Below are 22,104 nucleotides of genomic sequence, written 5' to 3'. Positions count from 1 at the left end.
AGAAAGAAAGAAAGAAAGAAAGAAAGAAAGAAAGAAAGAAAGAAAGAGGGAGGTGTGGTTATTTGCTGGCATCAGAGAAATGGGAGAGATAAAAACCATCTACAACTTTGATATGTACTATATACTCTGGCATACTTAAATTATTCAGTATTCAACCAGATCTAGAAATGCAATAATATCATTAGTGCTTCCAGATGAAAACTTGTCTGAACTGAGCATAGTGGAACCACATGACAAGTGTCTTCCAGATGTCATTAAGAGCTAAGTTATCGGGAGGTATATTTTTGAAACCAGTGTTTAATTCTTATAACTGATTATGCTCTCCTTTGGGACACATTACCCAATACACACAACCAGAGTCATTTAAGACCTTAGATCTCCTGGGGCACCTGGGTGGCTCAGTCAGTTAAGCGTCTGACTCTTGATTTCGGCTCAGGTCATGATCTCACGGTTTGTGGGGTTTGAGCCCCATGTGGGGCTCTACTCTGATAGCATGGAGCCTGCTTGGGATTCTCTTTCTCCTCTCTCTCTGCCCTTCCCCTACTCATGTACGCTCTCCCTCTGTCTCTCAAAATAAATAAGCTTAAAAAAAAAAGACTCTTAGATCTCCAGATCCATAAACTTCAAGAAAATCTATATAGAAGAGTAGATAAAACCTTTGGGGATTAGAGGTTCCATGGAGGAAAAGAAGTCAAGCAATTCCTATAGTATCTGTAGGTTTGTTCCTTGGATGTGTTTTTATTTATTTCTAAACATAATTTAAGACATACAATTACATTTACAAAATCCCCAAGATTAGTTTCTATGATGTTTGTGATTCTTTTTGCTGATTTTGATAAAAGTGACTGTTGTGGATTTGTTAGTCATCTGGTCAGCGTCCATTGTTCCTTTATCTTTCCTAAAGACATTACTTTCTTTCTTTCTTTTTAATTTTTTTTTATGTTTATTTACTTTTGAGGGAGAGAGAGATAGAGTGCAAGTGGAGGAAGGGCAGAGAGAGAAAGAGACACAGACTCCGAAGCAGGCTCCAGGCTCTGAGCTGTCAGCACAGAGCCTGACATAGGGCTTGAATCCACAGACCGTGAGATCATGACATGAGCCAATGTCAGATGCTTAACTGACTGAGCCACCCAGGCACCCCATAAAGACATTACTTTCAATTTGGGTATCTATCATTCCACCATGTAGCCCATGTGTTCTGGGGAAAGTTAAACTTGAAAAAGTAGCATTCAATTGACCTAAGCCAGTGAGTATATTTCCATTCTCTTGCACAGTGACTGGTTCAAAAGGTGTGACCTTAGCCAATCCAGCCATAAGTTAAATTTTAAAAAATAAATTTTAGGACTTTTGCTTAAAACCCTCAGGAAAAAAAAAATACTACTATTTCTGGATGATATGTGGTTTCAAAGACTGGGACCGCTGCAGCTATTTTGTGACTATGAGGAAAGCTCTAAAATAAACTTGACAATGGAAGGGAGAACAAAAATAAACTGGGCCCTTAAGCCACTTACACCAAAAAAAAATTTTTCTTACACATAACATAAAGAATAAAAAATGCAGTATAATGTGGCACATAAGCCAAGGCACATTAACTACAAATATGGATTTCTGATCTCTAGAAATTTCTTGTTCTGGAGGTTCTACTTTTAAAATATAACATTAAGTACAAATGTATTACTTCTCTGAAATTTTTATGTCATAAAAAATAAAATATCAATTATTGTAATAATTTATCTTCCATTTTTGAAATAGTTCTATAAATAAAAAATAGTAATAGTTTCTTTTCAATTCGTATTAGAGTTATTGAAAGGCCACATGATTTTTGCTTTATCTTGGAGATTACATATACCACCTGCTTCATGAATGATGGAAAGCACAAATGGAGATGTTAATATGTTAAATTATAGTAGAATTTTATTAGAAGCAACTCCTTCCACATTTAGGGACTTTTTTCTCAAAAAATTCACTCAAATTATTAAATTATCATATGTTTTGATACAGAGATGGACTACTTATATAAAAACCTTATTTATCCAGAGTCATCAATAATAAATTACTTTAGAAGATCAATAATTGTGGGGTGCTGGGTGGCTCAGTTGGCAAAGTGTCCAACTCTTGATTTGCCTCAAGTCATGATCAGGTTGTGATCAGGTTGTGAGACCAAGCCCCTTATCAGGTTCCGTGCTGAACGTGGAGCTTGTTTGGGGTTCTCTCTCTCTCCCCCTGTGCCACTACCCCTGCTCACTCTCTCTCTTTAAAAAAAAAGAAATTATAAGTCTTTAAAATATTTAATTTATTGGGGTTCCTGGATGGCACAGTTGAAGAAGTGTCTGACTTCAGCTCAGGTCATGATCTTGCAGTTCACGAGTTCAAGCCCTGTATCGGGTTCTGTGCTGACAGTTCAGAGCCTGCAGCCTGCTTTGGATTCTGTGTCTCCCTCTCTCCCTGCCCCTTCCCAGCTCATGCTTCGTCTCTCTCAAAAATAAACAAACATTGAAAAAATTTTAGTGTTTAATTTACTATTATTCTTAGGGATATTATGTACTTAATTGTGTAACCATGCCATATTCTAAAGTATGAGAATGTTGTATATTGTATTGTGATGATAATATTAAGTTCTATAAACATCAAGAAGTGTTGGGGCGCCTGGGTGGCGCAGTCGGTTAAGCGTCCGACTTCAGCCAGGTCACAATCTCGCGGTCTGTGAGTTCGAGCCCCGCGTCGGGCTCTGGGCTGATGGCTCAGAGCCTGGAGCCTGTTTCCGATTCTGTGTCTCCCTCTCTCTCTGCCCCTCCCCCGTTCATGCTCTGTCTCTCTCTGTCCCAAAAATAAATAAAAACGTTGGAAAAAAAAGAAAAAAAAAACATCAAGAAGTGTTATACATATAGGGGCACCTGAGCAACTCAGTCGGTTAAGTGTCCGACTGTTGATTTCGGCTCAGGCCACGATCTCCTGGTTTGTAAGTTTGAGCCCCACATCTGGCTATGCTCTGACAGTGTGGAGCCTGCTAAGGATTCTCTCTCTCCCTCTCTCTCTCTGCCCCCCCCAAATAAATAAATAAACCTTTTTTAAAAAGCTTTAAATTAAAAAAAAGAAGTTAGATACTTATAAACTAAATATTAGCATTATTTATATATTTTAAATAATTACAATATGAGCTATATATATATATTAATAACAGTAATAATTGAAATTTTGAAATTAATGACCAATCAGGAGTCCCTTTTTAATAGATTCTTCATAATAATTCTTGGAGGTAGATACCACTATTATTCCTCATTTTCCAGATAAAGAAACTCAGGTTTATTGACATTCAATAACTTACTCAAGGAAACAGCTAGCAGAGAACCAATGCTAAAATCTATGAAATCTAACTTCAAGCCTTTGGGATTAATCATTGCATGATTTTTCCCAGAGTATCAGACCTTTTCCAATTTAAAATTTACCAAAATAAAAATGTTTTCATTACTACAAATGTATGAGACAGATGATAAACAATCAATTAATGAATAGAATTAAATCCAGCAATTAAGCAAGCTAATTATTTTCAGTAGTAATGTGTATTCTGTGCCACTGATAATAGGAAATAATGAGTTACAGAGTTTATATGTTCAGATAGATTGAATTTAGAAATATTTGAAAAGATAAAGTTTTAGAAACTAAAAGATGAATTTTCTTGTCAATCATAATGTTACATTTTAGAAAGCCAAGAACCTATGCAGAGATGGAAACAAATTGATCAGATGGTAGATTTTTTATTTGTAATTATTCCAATTATCTTGATAAGTGACATAAAAAGATTTTATAAAACATTATAGTTTTGCTGTTTTATGCATATAGATACATAGTAATTTTCTACAATTCTTACAGGATTTATCCACCTTATCACTTCATATACTTATGCTTACACAATGTCCTAAAAATACTATCCAATTATATTGAATTCAAGTACAACCCAGCTACCTTAACAGTTTCAGAAACTGTACAACTCTTTCCAAAGATAGAAAGACTTTGTCACCCTGGGCATACTGCCAAGACCTTACTGACAAAGCTTTCTCAAAGAAACAGATTCCAGTAGGGCATATCCATTTTACAGATTGGAAAAAAATATCTCACATCAGCCATGGAATTACCATGAGGCTGAGCACAGGATTAAAAAAAAAAAAGGCCACCATTAAATAAATTGGTCAGTTGATCAAAGTTGTTTTTTTATAATACATATTTGTGACAGCCCACATGTCTTAATCTCTCTCTCTCTGCCTGAGTTTCCACTTTTGGTAAATTACTTAGCTCATGACTGTTTACTATTCTTTATGGTTCTGTACTTTTTTGCATATGTTACTTAGTCTTCTCTGTGATTTGATATCAGAAAAATATAAACTTCATTTCACATCAACAGTGCTTAACATACAAGTGTTCTTATATGTAAATAACACATTTGAATGACTGTTCTAACAATAATCTCAGCTCTACAGCAGCCTCTGTGCAAGTGATTTGCTGTTATCCCTTTGACATCCCCCATCATCTCTTCTCCTTCTCTCCTAATCCCAGTGTATTACCCTTTGCAAATTCCTTCTTCTTCTGGCTTGCTTTAGGATTTGGACAAAGGAAGACACCATCAAGAGAATAGTGAGAAGGAAAGAGAAATTGAGATGTTTTATTTTCACTGCTTCCTTACTTTGGGTTATGTTTCTGTAAGTAGTATCCCCCACCGCCAACCCACCCACCACCCATAGTTCACATTGTGTGTCTTTTCGTCCATGCTTCTATTTCTCAATGGCTCCCTTGCCAGGAATTCTTCCTTTTGGCCCTTCAGATCTATGCATAGATAATGGCTGCTCTGAGAAATCAAGATAACCTTGTTTATTTCCTCAACATTGCCCCCACACCATCCTAACTAGTTCTTTCATAGAAGAATCTTCCATGAGTCATCAAAGGAAGAATCTTCCTTTGAGTAATCTGGGGTGAACTGTTTCCTGACAGGATCATTTAGTCACCAAAACTGTTCTCCACATTATTGCTGTGGGCACCTTGATTTCCTTCTGTTGTTAGACCTTCACTTCCCAATCACCTCCTAGACCATCAGCTCCATTCTAGCAAAGATTTTTCCTTCTTACTCAATACTGTATTTTAAGCTCTCAGACAGTATCCTGAACACAAAGCAAGTGTCCAATTAATGTTCACTGCTGTGATTAATATTGTCCCCATTTTACCACTTGCATCAAGAAAATCTGAATTATACTTAGTCCAGTTAGAACTGGATTAGTTTGTGTTTGAGTTATATAGTAGTTTAACCTCATTATAAATTAAATGGACTTTTTTAGTTCTTCTAGGAAACTGACTCTCAACCAAATACTTTTTTCCAAAGGACACATCACCATTTCCAAATAGATATATTTACACATAAACATTTGGAAACAATGTTCAAAATTGAAGGCATAATAAACTTCCTCCCTCTGTTCCTATAGTAGTCTTGAAAATGTTGTAGCCTCTTAATATATGGTTATAGAAGGACTGATTATAGGATAAAGAAAAGATTATGTTTCAAGTACAAGTCAGGGGATAATTTTAAAGTTGATCGTTAAAGGTATGTTTTCTCATATCTGTGAATATCTGTTGTGGGATGAAATGTGTTCACCCAAAATTCCTATGTTGAAATCCCAAATCCAAGTACCCCAGAAAGTAACCATATTTGAAGATAGAGCCTTTAAAAAGATAATTAAAGTTAAATGTGGTCAGATGGATGGACCCTAATTCACATGAGTGTATTTGGAAATAAGGCCTTCACAGAGGTGATTTAGTTAAAATAAGGCTGATAGGGTGAGACTTTAATCCAATATGACTGGTATCCTTATAAGAAGAGAAAGACACCAGGAATGCACAAGCACTGAGAAAAGGCCATGTCAGGACACAGTGAGAAGACAGCCATCTGTAAGCCAAAAAGAATGGTCTTACCACAAACCAACCCTGCCAGCACCTTGGCCTTGGATGTCCAACCTCCAAAACTGTGACAAATGTTTTCGTTGAAGCTGTCCAATCTATAGTATTTTATTATGACAGCCTGAGAAAATGAATATAATATTTCAATCTCTTTATAAATATAGGGTCTTCAGACCTACTCTTCTGCAGACTTAGTGAAGTAGCTTTGTATTGAATCCACTACATTTTATTTTAAGTCTAATCATCTTAATTTGATAAACAAAATACTGATTCATTTCCTGTGGGGGCGGGGGGGGAAATGTGTGATGTAAAATTGAGGTAGAAACGTGAAATTGCAAGTAGAAGCTAAAACTGTCAATTACTTTGTGATGTAAAATTAACTTAGACACTGACTTAGAATAATTCTCTCCAGTGAAGAAAATGTAGCTTCTCTAAGCCCAGAAATAAACCATGTTCATATGGTCAATTAATCTATGACAAAGGAGGCAAGAATATACAATGGGGAAAAGACAATTTCTTCAGTAATTGTTCTGGGAAACTGGACAGCTACATGCAAAAGAAAGAGACTAGCCCACTTTCTTATAGTATACACAAAAAAAAATTCAAAATGGATTAAAGACCTAAATGTATAAAACCTGAAACCATGAAATTCCTAAAAGAGAACATAGGCAATAATCTCTTGAACATCAAACTTGTCAATATTTTTCTTGATATGTCTCCCAAGAAAGGGAAACAAAATAAAAATAAACAATTGAGACTACACCAAACTGAAAAGTTTTCGCACAGCAAAGGAAACCATTAACAAAATAAAAAGGCAACCAGATGAATGGGAAGATATTTGCAAATGATGTATCTGATCAGTCATGGATATCATGAATATCATGATATCCAAAGTATATTAAGAACCCATACAACTCAACACCAGGAAAAAAAAATTATCTGATAAAAAAAAATGGGCAAAGGACATGAATAGACTTTTTACCAAAGAGATATACAGCTGACCAAGAGACACATGAAAAGGTGCTCTACGTCACTAATCATCAGGAAAATGCAAATCAAAACCACAATGAGATACCACCTTACACCAGTCAGAATGGCTAATATCAAAAAGACAAGAAATAACAAGTGTTGGCAAGGATGTGGAAAAAAGGGAACCCTCACGAATTGTTGGTGGAAATGTAAATTAGTGCAGCTACTCTGGAAAATAAAGGATTTCCTCAAAACCTTCGAAAATGAGGTTCCTCAAAAAACTAAAAATAGAAGTAGCATACAATCCAGTAATTCCACTTCTGGATAATTACTTGAACAAAATGAAAGCACTAATTCAAGTATATATATATATATATGCAGCCATGTATTTAAAACAGCTTTGCTTACAGCAACCCGAATATGGAAGCAATCTAAGTGTACTTCAATAGATGAATGGATAAAGAAGATGTGGTATATACACACAACAGAAACTTACTCAGCTGCTAAAAGAGAATATCTAGGGGATATTATGCTAAAAAAATAAATAAATAAACCAGACAGAGAAAGACAAATACCACATGATTTCACTTATATGTGGAATCTAGAAAACAAAACAAACGAACAGCAAATAATAACAAAGAAAAAGTCTCATAAATACAGAGAACAAACTGGTGGTTGCCAGAGGGGTGGGGGTGGGGGACATAGACAAACTGGGCAAAGGGGATTAAGAAATACAAACTTCCAGTTATAAAATAAGTCAGAGGATAGAAAGTATAGTATTAGGAATATAGTCAATAATACCATAATAACTTTGTATAGTGGCAGATGGTAACTTCATTGATCACAGTGAACATTTCATAATGTGATTGTCAAATCATTATGTTGCACACTTGAAACTACTATAATACTGAATGCCAACTATACATTAATTAAAAATGTAAAACAAAAGAAAATGTAGCTTCTCTACTTTTTCGTCTCCAGATTTTGGCATTGGTATTCAGATTTGTATTGAATGGTTGAAATGATGATTAAGTAAATTCATAGGTCTTATAGTAATGGTTCTTAAAGTCTGGTTCTTAGGCCATCAGCATCAACATCAACTAAGAATTTCTGAGAAAGGCACATTTCTGAATCCAACTCCAGACTTATTGAATAAGGAACCCTGGGGCCCTGGCAGTCTGAACTTTAAAGGTCTTCAGGTGATTGTGATATAGGGTAAAGTTCAAGAAACACTAGTTTACATGACTACAAATCCTAGTGTCTCATCATGAAATGAATGCCTTGAAAAAGTGCGTAGGGAGAGTTACTCATTCAGAAAAAATTGAATTATTTCCTCCAAATACTATTGTAATAACAATCTATATTTGTTAAAATGGAAAGTGCTTCATTAATTACTTGGATTCTAAATCTTGCAATCTTGTAAACAGGAATTCATTAACATTATAGTATTTAAATACTGATAATATACTAATATATTATAACTTTTCAAAAACCTACTTTTTAAGTAACATTAAAAATATTTAGGGTGATTTTTCAAGAAATATATAAGGTAGCAATGCATTTATACAGTGTACCATTAGTTGCATTCGTCAAAAATTAGCTCCAGCCCTACTTCATCCAATATTATTCACCTAATAATTACATGGAAAGAAAGAAACTCCATGTGAACCCCTAATGTTTACTTGTCACCTATAATTTGATGAATCATTCTTAAAGATTTAAGAACCTCCCTAAACTTCAAATAAAATAGTAAAAAGGAATTATCTCTAACAGGCAATACTTTTTCATTGTTCTTTATTTTCTTCATCTCCAAGTGGCAGAGACTGAGAGCAACGATATTTAACTGATTTGGATTTGTCAAAAGAAATACATCAGTATTCACTTCAACACAAACACTTGTAAGAATTCTTTCACATATGTAAACAGCTTCCCTGAAATCAAGTTTTACTACAATTTTTTAGTATGTGAATGTTTGTATTTCATAATATAGACAGTGTTCAAAAGGTAGTAGAAAAAAGAAAAAAAGAATCTTGTTACTCACAGAACTTAGAACCAATGAACAATCTGATACACAGTCTGCTTGTGCTCATAATAAACTATATTAAATAGAAAATACTGGTGCTCGCTTCGGCAGCACATATACTAAATAGAAAATACTGTATTTTCCTCAAAGGTACGATGTTTTCAACTTGCTTGGTCTATAATCATAGCCTATGCTTCCATTTGTGTTACAAAAAGGCTACCCGTTTCTTAGAACACAAACTGAGCATTTGGAATGTTCATATAGCCTGTCCAGGCAACATGAAGTCGCTGTGTGGACATTGAATAATTATTAGGCCCAGGTTTGCCCCTTAGTAGTTCAGCCTGATTTGTGGACAAGAAGACGGTGATTACTTGAAATCTAAAGGAATATCTCATAGCCACAGTATAATTTCCTTTTCTTCCTCCCTTCTTTCCTCCCTTCCTCCCCCTCTCCTTCCCTCCCTCTTCCCTTCTGTCATTATTTTTACTTTGGAAAGAGAGAGAGAATCCAGGTAGGGGAGAAGTGCAGAGGGAGAGAGAGAATCTTAAGCAGGCTCCATGCTCAGTGCCCAGCCCAATGTAGGGCTCAATCCCATAACCCTGGGATCACAACCTGAGCCGAAATCAAGAGTCCAACACTCAACCAACTCAACCACCCAGGAGCTCTGACACAGTGAAAAAAAAAAAAAGTTATGATGAAGGAAAATAATATTTCAAGGTCTCTGTAACAAACATATTAAACGGACGTAAAAATTTCTATTTAGGGTAAATAGCAATAAATATCTATATACTAGTGCTAATACATCTGTGGTATGTTTCTTATATTCAACATGAAGGAAAAGCTAAGTTTCTGTTATACTCATTAGGAATATAAAGACAACCTTTTTTTCTAGCCCATGTTCATAGACATCCTGAATTCTATGGATCTGGGACACACAGGTTCAGAACTCTGGTGTGGAAGAATATGGTACAATACCATGAAATTATGATCAGTCAAAGGCAGAGTTTGGAGAATTCCACAGGCCAGATGATCTAGTTACTTCAAAAAATCCCAATCCATAAAAAAATTTTCATAAACTTAGGAGTCATTCAACCGAATGCAATGGTAAGATTCCAATTCAAATAAGCCAAATGTAGAACACATTTGGAAACTGTCAGGTAAAAGTGGGCAGTGGGTATTAATTTTCTAAATATAATAATGATATAATGATTAGGTTTACAAATTCTTATCTAGCAGAGATGTATACTGAAGTTATTGTGGATGGAAATTAACATGTTACCTTGAATTTACTTTAAAATACACCAGGATAAAAAGTGAGGAAAGGGATTGATAAAAGAAGAGTGGCAGAATATTGGCCGTTGCCAAAGCTGGGTACATGGGGTTCCATTATGCCATCCTTATAACTCTATTAATTTCAGAATTTCCCCTAATAAATAGATGCTCAAGGTTGAAAAACTGCCAGAGGCCTTTAAGATGGGAGAAATTTAACCTACCTTACTTTGTAATGAACTCCTGGAGGGGTTGTGTTTGGCTCCTCTTTGCCACACCTCACATCCATTTAACTGACCTTTTTATCGTGGCCATTATTGCAGCTACCAGCTGTGCACAGGTGTAGGTGGCAACATCCTGACCCAGTTGCTTCTCATCTCTCTTAATTCCCATCTAGGGGATGGTTCTCTGCTATCCCACTGCAGGGTTGCCAGAGGGAACACATTCAGCAAGTCTGTGACACAAGCGAACCTAGCAATGCAAAGGAGTTAACACCCAAGGCCAACCAACCCAAGGGAGAGAGCTGATGAAAATTACTCCTTTTCTTCCCTTCTCCAAGAGACAATTCTTCAGGGTTTGAACAGACTCCTCAACAGGCCTTTAATGGAACTTAGCCCCAGGGGTACTCATAGTGATCATAGCAGCTATCCTTGTATCATCTGTTTCACTCTGTCTGCTCTTCTACTGTTGTTTCTTGGGATGACTTAACAAAATAAGCTTGTCTCAAGCTATGCTTCTTTGGGAATAAATCAACAGAGTAAAAGGAAAATAAGGCTATAAAATATGGCATATTCTTTTTCAGCATTAAACAAACCACTTAAAATACTATGTCAGTTGGGTGCCATGGCAAGCAGACTCTGAGATGAAAAGTTCTATGGAACAATGCCTATAAAAGATAAAAGCTGAAGGAAGCAGAATGTCACAGAGAAAAACTGGATATCACAATGGAAGGAAAAGGGAACTATAAGAAGTATCAGACAGGGAGATCTTCTAGCAGTCATACAAATTTGACAAAATATCAGCTAGTCAATAGGGAGCTCTGGTGCAAAGATGTCCCTTAGTGGAATATTGGGCAGATATGCCAGGACCAGTACCAATATTGTGCTCAGCTCTGACTCTCAGCTGGCTGAGAATATCATGAAGTTGGCTCAAAGGCTGAAAGAGACTGAAGGTCCTCCCAGCTATAGATTATCAGCTAACTGTGCTAACTGCTGTTGAATAAATTCCTCTTAAAGAAAGATTCAGACAGGGGCACTAGGGTGGCTCAGTTGGTTAAGCGTCTGACTTTGGCTTAGGTCATGATCTCATGGTTTGTGAGTTTAACCCCTGCATCAGGCTCTGTGCTGACAGTTCAGAGCCTGGAGCCTGCTTCAGATTCTGTGCTTGCCCCCCCCCCCCCCCCCCCCCCTCTCTCTCTCTCTCTCACACAAAAAAATACACATAGAAAGAGAGAGAGAGAGAGAGAGAGAGAGAGAGAGAGAGAGAGAGATTCAAACAGCCCACCTCCACGGCCTCCAAAGGTACATTTTGGAAAAGAAGGTTTTTTTTTAATTCATAGATTTGATTACTCCTCTTCTTTGTAACCTCAGTGAAAGGCCTATAAAGATGAAAATTAAATGCAGTAATTACTGATAAATAAAATAACACATTGTTGGTTACTCATGCTGAAATCAAAAAAGAAAATCTCTGCCAACTCTGTGAACTCTTACAGCTGTCTGTGGTAGTATTTGGAGATATGGAAAAAAAGTGAACACTGTCGATAAAAACAAGTTTCAATTAATATCCTAAAGGCAAATATGGGGGACATGTACTCACAGTCCTATGGGAACTTCTCAGTGGTAGCAAAAACAGTCACCCAGCAGAAGATTACATGGACTCTCAGAGAATGGGTAAATCAAAAGGTAAGTACATATGTCAGCTGAATGACCTCCTGAAACAAGGCTGCGTCGGGGCTTAGATACTCGGATGCCTCTGTTACTCTTGCTGGAGATTTGGCTTGTCCTCAAGGTTGGTGTAGTACACAATTCCTGAAGACAGACTAAAGCAGAGGAAGCAATAATAAATTATTAGCACCAACATATTTCTCACAGACTGTGTCATCATTTCAAAAAGAACTTTTCCGTTTTTTTTAATACATCCACAAATGGGAATTCATCCGTGAAAGATGATGTGATTGTAATTCTTCCAAAAGAGGATCAGTCCATAGCTAATTAAAGAATTAACCATTAACAGTTACAAAGCATGTATAAGTGCATCATACAAAAAGCATCCACGTAAGTTTCACTTCATCACATGTGCTGTTGTAAAAAACCAACGGTCAAAACCAGTAGCATATATGTCTGAATATGTCATGTGGAATCTTTTTCCTTTTAGAGTTCTGCCTGCCTTTATCAGATTTAAGCAACTTAAACAGCATTTGGAAAGCATATGAATGCATACTGGTCACTCTTAAATTGATCTCACTAAGTAGTTCCAAAGTCTTTCTAGTATTTTCAATTTCTAACTCTATTCAATTTCAGGTAAGAATCAGTTGCAAGGTATTGAAGGGGTATAGCCCAAGCAGAAGCAGTAGACCTGAAGCACTGGGCAGAGCCCAAAGGAAACGCATTGTTTGCTCACAGCTCTCTGTGGTTTTTGAGAGATTGTCTTGTTGTTGCCGCTGTTGTGTTTTGTTTTGTTTTGTTTGCCTTTGAGAAAGCATTTAATAGAGAAGAGGGCCTTTAGGCAATTTCTCTGGGAGGTAACAATCACAGATATTCTTAAAGAAAAATGAGTGTCTCCCCTTCCCTGTCACAACCCAGAAAGAAAACTTTTGTTACGGTTATTAGAAGCAAAAACAGAGTTCTAGCTGAAAAACGAATACAGAAAATACATCATCTTGCCTTTCTAATATTCTAAGTTACTCAGTGGAAAAATACTACCATACTTCAGTTCATTACAGTCAGTTGTGTACATGATTCTCCTTTGCTGCTTAGAATAACTTAGAAAATTATGTATTCAGAAAGCTGTGTAAAATGGATGTTGAGAGGGATAACAATTGTATAACAGTCCAATTAATTATACAGACTTTTTGTGCAATATTGATAGAACTAATAAATGTTCCAGTGTTTTTGCTTATTATTTCTACCTTTGTAGAGCATAAAAGGGAAAGTTCAACCAAGTACTATTCCATTCTGTATTTATGTAACAGCAAAAATCCTTAGATATCCGATAACCAGTTGACTAACCAAGACACTGGAGATAAGTCTATACTTAGTTATTACATTTATATATAACAGAGCAAAATATAAGCAGCTATTTATGGTTACTGCTTCACCGATTCTGAGAATAAATTTGTAAAGTCATATGTGTATGGTGTAACTGTTCCATTTTTGTTGTGTTCGGTAATATACCCAGAACATTCCAGTGATTAAGAGCTTGCCATATCACATTACCTAGTGGTGAGCAACATCTCTTATTCAGTGATAAGCAACAAATTGTTTCCATGCTTACCTCATGTCATTTTCTAATCATAAAGACCCCATAGATGCAGAGCCAACAAACCCTTGATGGCAGAAGAAAAATAGAATGACAAATGGAAGGTCATAAAGATATCTGATGAAAGGGGAGTAGAAGGGGCACACTGAATAATCAGCTCACCACTCACTGTTCAGAAAGGTCCAAGTATTAGTACTGTCCAGATATTGAAGTATCCTCCACATACACGTGGCCTTTAAGTCAACAAACACAAGGTCTTAATAAATATCTATCATATGCTTGGCTTTGAGTTTAGCCCTGTATCAGATACAAATACACATGAAAGCCTGAGGATCAAGAAGTTTACAATCTACCCATGACACCATAGCTAACATGCTGGTACCACACATTAAGACCTAGTGAATGGCACTAATCTAATGGTAATAATAGTAGTTATAATTCAAACAAACTCACTAGGCTGATGTTATCCTTATGGAGTAAGTAGAACTGTGGTGGGCCACAAGGGTTGGCCTTGATTTTGTGAGACAAAAGGAAAAACAACTTCAAGCATAAGAAATAAATAGGGTTAGGATGACGTTAGGTATCTTGCTAAAGATAATCCTCCAATTTTTAATAGAATTGATAAATATGGCTTATTGCAGAGAATGGGGATAAACATTTTAGGATACAGGAAAGAGAGGAATAAATGTTTTCTACAGAGGAAGAGAAAAATATAAACATGAAATGAAAGGCTCACTGATACAAAGCAGTGAGAGAAAAATGAATACTCAGTAATAAAGGGCAGAGAAGAAAAAAGCAACTAATTTTATGCATGACTTGTGTGCCTGAGCAATGTGCTAAATGTCTTTATTCAAAATACAACTGCATTGGGCATCAATGGCTTTATTGTAGTGTCCTCCAGATATCCATGACAGTATCCCAAAGTATTATCTTAATATTCCAGTCAGTCAAGACCAGGCTATAACTTTGGACATGATTCTCACTAAAGACTGAGTGATAATGGGACAGAATTCTTGAACAGTAAGTGACTTATACTATGATATCAAGTAGCCCAAACCCGAGGGGCTATTTGCCCTGGCCTGCGTCCCCATGTTCAGAGGCAACCTAGACCCCACCTTAGAAACTCTCCTGGCATCTTCAAGGCTCAGATATTTCTCTGCCCTGATTGAGGCACCCATTCAAACCCTGTCTAAGCCAGATTTTAAAAAGGGTTGAAACTCATTTCCTTCAGGAAGCAAATTTCAGGCAAGTGAATCTCTTCTATTATCTCAGCAAACTTCCATATCAAATCTTCTCATTTCTGATCCATCTAAAGCGATGACTCCTGCCCATCTCTCCAGGCTCTTCAGCCTTCAGAGAATTCATCTCTTCCAACAAGGCTGGCAGCCACTACTGGCTAGTGACCAAACAATCAAGCTGCTTTATCCTTCTGTGCCGTTGGGCACATTGGTATGCTGTTTCCCTGTCTTTTCTAAAGAATCAGTTTACGCGTTACCTCCACTGTGAAATTTAGCTGAACACTGCAAAGCACTTTTTTTTCATTCTTTAAAAAAAGTTTTAGTATTATTCTCTGCCAATCGCTATTTTAGGAACTGGAAATATAGTGTTGAACAAAACATAAGGTCTCTCTCTATCCTCCAAATTGGGTATCCATTCTGAGAATTTGAGACATAAGAGCTCTTTCATCAATATTTCATGTATGTACCATGCACACATCTCCAAAAGTACATGGTGGCTTATTTTTTGTTTCTATATCTCTTTCTCACTATATTATAAGCAACTTAAAAACAGTGACTGTCACCTGAGAATCTCTAGTGCCTACCCAAGTGCTGGAACACAGTTCTGCTATTCAACACCCAAGGGCAGTGCTATCAACAGTCAATGATGGTGAAAGCATGCCTAACAAATTGACCTTTTCACATATCAAAAGGCTTTTTAACATTATTATTGTTGCTATTTATGATAGAATTTTTTAGAAAAGCAGCTCTTGATATTGTATAAACTTAACTGATAAACAAGTCTGATTGATAAACAATTGAATCCCTAAACCCAACACTAAAGAGCTTATTGTTTTTCTTCTAAGGACATTCCCTCTAAAAATATTGTATAAACTATGTAAATATCATAAACCTTTTGCTAAATGAGTTGTCAATTTATATTTTATAGCTTCAATTCTGCCCGCCCTCTGAAGTGTTTTTCTTCATAAATATTCATATGGAGATTTGGAAGGAGGGTGTTAGTGGTGGTTTTTCACTCGTGGTTGCCGTTTTGCTTACTTTCTACCACAACCACTGTTCATCTCTGAAAACTGGGTAATGACCCAAAGGGAACAAAGAACATCAGTAATCCTATGATGTGTTCATTCTTTATCTTGTTTCTTTCTTTTTTTTTTTAATTTTTCACTCTAAGTCAACAGTTGATGCCCACCTCTCCTCCAAGGTTTGGATATGTAGGCTTTGAAACTTCTATTTCTTAGTTTACATACCTTAGCTTCTGAAAGAAAAAAACGACTTTTATTTATCCAGTTGTATCTCCACCAATTCTCTATAAGCTGTCACTTTCAGCTACTGAGCTAAAAATGTTCTGTGGGGATGATGTCAGCTTCTTCTGCTCATCCCATTTTCTCTCACACAGGTGAGGCCAAAAGCACTGTGCAAAACACAGAGAAAGATTTGAAGACATTACTTTTCTGGGACAACATAACTGATGTCACTTTGTATTCTTTGTAGTCAACTTACAATCTCTATATTGTCATATATGTTTACTATTTCTTTATATTCTATATATGGGTATGACATAAATCCTTAACTAAAAATAAGTACTTCTGTCTACCACTCCTTTTTAACTTTTTAAAATCTCAATCGAGAGCCTGTATCTCCTTCTCAAATATCAAATATCACCCCTTCCTTGTTTAGACATTTTTCTATACCTTCTAGCTTCCTGGAATTGTTCCCACTGTATTTACTACCAAACATTTACTCTTCGGGCCATCTTGTCCCAGTGAAAATGCAGTCAAAATGCAGCTGTCCTGGATCAAGTTCTCTAATTGTTAAGACTGGTAACTGGCTATTTAAGCTATTAATTTACATTTGAGATTCCATTTGTAACTTTCACTGGTAAAACATTGGCCAGTGAATCTCGTTTGTCAATGCCATGTGGTTGTCTCCATCACATACTAGTTTCAAAGTTCATTTCTACTTACAAGCAACTTCACTTCATTTATTTACCTTGAGTATTAAGATGGTATTTTTCTACATGATAGAAATATAATTTTCGGTCTTCTCCTTTACCTAGCTGCTGTGACCTACTATTTCTACTGGCTAAGTACAGCTGTGCTACTTCCCCCATGTAACAACTCTCAGAAACTGTCTTAACATTTTATTTTAAAGTGTTAAAGGGAGGCAATCCTCAACAACCATATTAAGGAATTACGGGGGAAACAACTGTCATACTCGAAGTAGGAAAGAGCTGGGTTACAAATAAAAGTATTCACTTTTTATACAAATAAGCTAGTGGTTGGTCTGAGAAAGGAGCCCAGGAAATTTGCCTTCTATGTTAGCATATCAGTCAATAGACTAATTTTTATTTTCACTTAAGATAAAATCATAATACTGGAAGAGCCTAGTTTCAGTTATGTCCCAGACAGAATTCTATCAACACTATGCCAAAGTTAAAGTTAATTTCACAAATGTTTATAGAACTCTTTGTAATATGATTCCGTGATCTTTTTCTTTTTTTTGAAATGTTAGAGTCAGCAAACTATAACCCTGTGTCTCAAATTAGATTTTAGACTAGCCAGTAAAAATGGCATGGAGTTCTTCTGGTAGAGAACAATAATCAGTGTCGTGATATTCATAAAAGCGCTCTTTGATTATGCTATCCAGGTCCAAAGCTATCTTGGTCATAAGTTGTCATTTATTTATTAGTTCATTCAATAATTATTTACTCAGCAGATATTATGTACTCATCCCCAATAAAAAATTTAGACATAATTCCTTTTGCACAGCTTACAACATTTTAAAGAGGACAGAAGAAATTATTTACAGCATGTTAACTCTTACATTAGAAAATGTACAGAGCTCAATAGGAAGATTTGGTGAGGGAAATTCCATAAGATTTCAGAACTCAGTGAGTATTTCCTAAAGCAAGCAATGTCTTAAATGTGGGCTTGGAGGGTTAAAAAAAAAAAAAGAGGTAACCCAGTCAAATAGGAGGTATGGTGGTTAAAAAATATTTCAAGTATGACATATACAGAGCCACAGATGAAAGACGGCATGGTATACTACATGATCTGTAAGAAGTTCATCATGGGTGGAGTACCAGAATGGAAAGTGACAGAAATGGGGCCAAAACAATATCCAGGGCCAGTGTGAAAACAGAATAGAACAGAGGTCAACAAACTTTCTGTAAAGAGCCAGGTAATAAATATTCTAGGCTTTGGGGGCATGCAGTCTCTTATCTCACCTATTGCAGAGCTAAAGCAACCTGAGACAATGTGATTCATTGGATATACAGATTAATTTGTAGTAAATGGACTTCTTAAATATATTTAATCTCCTGACCCATGAACACAAGTGTTTCTCTTCATGCATTTAGTTCTCTCATTTCAATCAGCAATTTTTTCTAGTTTTTTCTCTTTTTTGATCTTGTCCTTTTTTGTCAGATTTATCCCTAGTTCATATTTTCAATGCCATTATAGATAGTATTGTTTTATTTAATATTTTTGTGTTGCTTGTATGTAGAAACATAATCAGCTTTTAGATATGGGTCTTGTATTCTGCAACATTGCTATACTCACTTATTAGTTACAATAGCTTTATTATGGTTCTATGCAATATTCTACCAAGATGATTATATTTTATGCAAATAAAATTACTTCCATTTTCTTTCTTTCCAATATTTTATTTAAATTCTAGCTAGTTAACATATAGTGTAGTATTTGTTTCAGGAGTGGAATTTAGTGATTCTAAAATACTTTCTTTTTGATCAGAATTTATTTCTTCTGCTTGCCTTATTGTCCTGGCTAAAACATGAAATACAATGCTGATTAAATAGAATATCCTTACCTTTTTTTTCACTGTTGAGGATAGCATGTAGTCTTTCACCATCAAGTATGAGGCTCACTGTAGGGTTTTTGTAGAAAACTTTTATCAAGTTGAGGATATTCCCTTCTATGCGTTAATTTGATGTGTGGCTATGGTGCCAGTTTTTTGGTCAAACACCAGCCTAGAAGTTATTATGAAGACGTTTTTTAGGTATGACTCATATTTAAATCAGGAGACATCAGTAGCTATCGGAGTAGAGACTTTGCCTTCTTTAATATGGGTGGGTCTCATCTAATCAGTTGAAGGCCTTAAGAGAAAAGACACAAGTCCTTCAGAGAAGGAATTCTGCCTCCCAACTGCCTTCAGACTCAGGACTGCAATATCAATTCTTCCTTAGGTTTGCAGCCTGCCAGACTGCCCTGCAGATTTCAGACTTGCCAGTCCTTACAATCACATGAGCCAATTTTAAAACAAATGTCTTTTTCCTCCCTTCCCCCTCCCTCTTCCCCTCATTTTCATTTTCCTCCCCATACTCAGATAAATAGGGATAATAGATAGATGATAGATAGATAGATAGATAGATAGACGTTAGATACCTTATTGGTTCTGCTTTTCCAGAGAAAACTAATACAATTCCATTCCTAATTGGCTGAGTGTTTCTAACAGAAATTGGGATTTTATCAAATATTTTTCCTGCATGTATTAAGATGACTACATGGTTTTTCTACTTTAGTTTGTTCATGTAGTGAATCATATTTTTGATTTTCAAATGTTAAATCAAATTTATATTACTAGAACAAACTCCAGTTGGGCATGATATTTATCATTTGTATTATATTTGACTGACTAAAATTTTGTCAATAATATTTGCCTCTGTGCTCAGAAAGGGTATTAGTATACAATTTCCTCTCCTTGTAATGCATTTTTCTGGTTTTGGTATCAGACAAATGCTGGCCTCAAAAAGTACATTGGAAACTATTCCTTGCTCTTCGATATTCTGGAAGAATTTGTGTAACCATGCTAAATTTACTTACTGGTTTTACTAGGTTTTGTTCTTTGTTTTTGTTTTCCTTTGTAAAATGCATACTATTTTTGTGAATTATAAAACATGTCGTCCTCAAATGTAAGTTTTCTTTCTTTCTTTCTAATCATACAGGTTTTTTTCTTCTGACTTTATTTTCCTACTTAGGATTTAAATTTCAAAGGTGAAAAAAAAGTGATGAGTCTCTCCTTCTCCATTTTAGACAGTTCTTCAGTCTTTCATCATTAAATATGATGTTAATTGTAGGGTTTCCACAGATGTCCTCAATCAGGTTGGGGATGTCTTTCTGTAATCCTCATTTTCTGGGAGTTCTTGTTTGTTTCAATCATGAATCAGTGTTTAATTTTGGTGATTTTATTTTTTTCTACTTTTTTTTTCTGTTAATGTGTTAAAATTACGTTGAGTGACTTCAAAGTTTGCTTTACAACCTTTAAACCCTTACATTATGCAATAAAATGCACCTGGTCAAGATTTATTATCTTTGTTATATTGCTATATATGATTTCCTCACTGCTGGACTGCCATAACAAAATACACAAACCGAGTGGTTTAAAAAATAAAAATTTATGGGGCGCCTGGGTGGCTCACTTGGTTAAGCATCTGACTCTTGATTTCAGCTCAGGTCATGATCTCATGGTTCGTGAGTCTGAGCCCCACATAGAGCCCTGCACTGGCAGCATGGACTCTGCTTGGGATCCTCTCTCTCCCTTTCTCTCTGCCCCTCCCCTGCTTGTGCTTGTGTTCTATAAATAAATAAATAAATAAATAAATAAATAAATAATAAATAGATAAATAAAACTTTAAAAAAATTTTTAAAGAAAGAAAGAAATTTATTGTCTCAGGGTTCTGGAAGCTAGAATTTAGCAACATTTAAATGGCAAATTCATATTCCTGACCAGACAGCTGTTGAAATCTCTTCTCATTTCTTAGACCTCTCAGTTTCTGCTTTCCTCTTGGTTCTTAGGAGCTTGCTTATCATATGCATATTTAAGGAAGCATCTGAAGAGTAGAAGATAATATGTATGCATAACTATACATGCAGAATTTGGGAGTGGACATCCCTTCTCTGAGGCTTCTTCCTTTTTAATGATTTTTCCCTTCAATATCTATCTACTACTGTCTTTTTCAACCTCTGTCTTTTCAATTCATAAGACTGTACATTTGTATTTGAATTCTATTGCTCTGCATATCATATCTCAGGAACTGTGAAGCATATTCAGGGGGTGGGGGCAGGAAGCCAATAAATGAGAGTATCATCTTGTGGGCTTCTTTTCTTTTAAAAATTGTGTCTTGGGGCGCCTGGGTGGCGCAGTCGGTTAAGCGTCCGACTTCAGCCAGGTCACGATCTCGCGGTCCGTGAGTTCGAGCCCCGCATCAGGCTCTGGGCTGATGGCTCAGAGCCTGGAGCCTGTTTCCGATTCTGTGTCTCCCTCTCTCTGCCCCTCCCCCGTTCATGCTCTGTCTCTCTCTGTCCCAAAAATAAATAAACATTGAAAAAAAATTAAAAAAAAAAAGTCTTTAAAAAAAAAATTGTGTCTCATGCAGTTTATGATGCTTTTAGTTGCTTTTAATATCTTTAAATTTTTTTTAAATCCAGAGTTAGAATTGTTATCAATAGGAGGGTCAGTTTGATAAAACTTACTATTACTGGAATGGGAACTCTAATCAATGTTATTTCAGTTAAAAAAAAAAAGTTTTATAATGCAGCCCCCCATAATTCCTATGAATGTATTATTTATTATTATAAATGTAATGCATTTATTATTTTGTGTCTAATTTTAAAGCTTGCTTTATGAATTTTTTAATTTTATAATACAATAAATCAAAAGCATTTTAAAATAACATTCAATACTATTAATGAGGCTAAAACACATATGCCTTATTTTTTAACATGATCCCATAATTTTAACATAACATAATTTAACAAACTTTAACATAATTCTTTAACACAAATCCTTAATTGTTAACATCATTTAAACCATAATTAGGAATATCATACACCAGAAACTCCGTACCCTGCCCATGTTTTCATTGCCATTAGCATCCCTTATTTATCTTCGCTATCTTGTGCAGATAATATAGGAATACCCTTACATTATCCATAACTTGATTAACTAATAGAGGTCTCAAAATCACTCTAAACATGAAAGACCAAACTCAGACCTGGGAGAAGGTGGAGGTAAAATGGCATTGTTGAACGGCTGTGGAGCTAAATTCCATCTCCCTCAAAAGAAAGATTTAGTTAGCAACCAATCCTCCTCTTTTTCTTGTTTTAATTTTCTTTCTTTCATCTATTAATTAAACTTCTCTCAGACTCAAAGTGAAAGATACCTGACCAC

Source organism: Herpailurus yagouaroundi, unplaced genomic scaffold (genome assembly GCF_014898765.1).
Source record: "Herpailurus yagouaroundi ecotype Mexico unplaced genomic scaffold, PumYag 139, whole genome shotgun sequence".
Classification (NCBI taxonomy): Eukaryota; Metazoa; Chordata; class Mammalia; order Carnivora; family Felidae; genus Herpailurus; species Herpailurus yagouaroundi.
The sequence above is the reverse complement of the archived record's forward strand: the minus strand, read 5'-3'. Positions refer to the sequence as shown.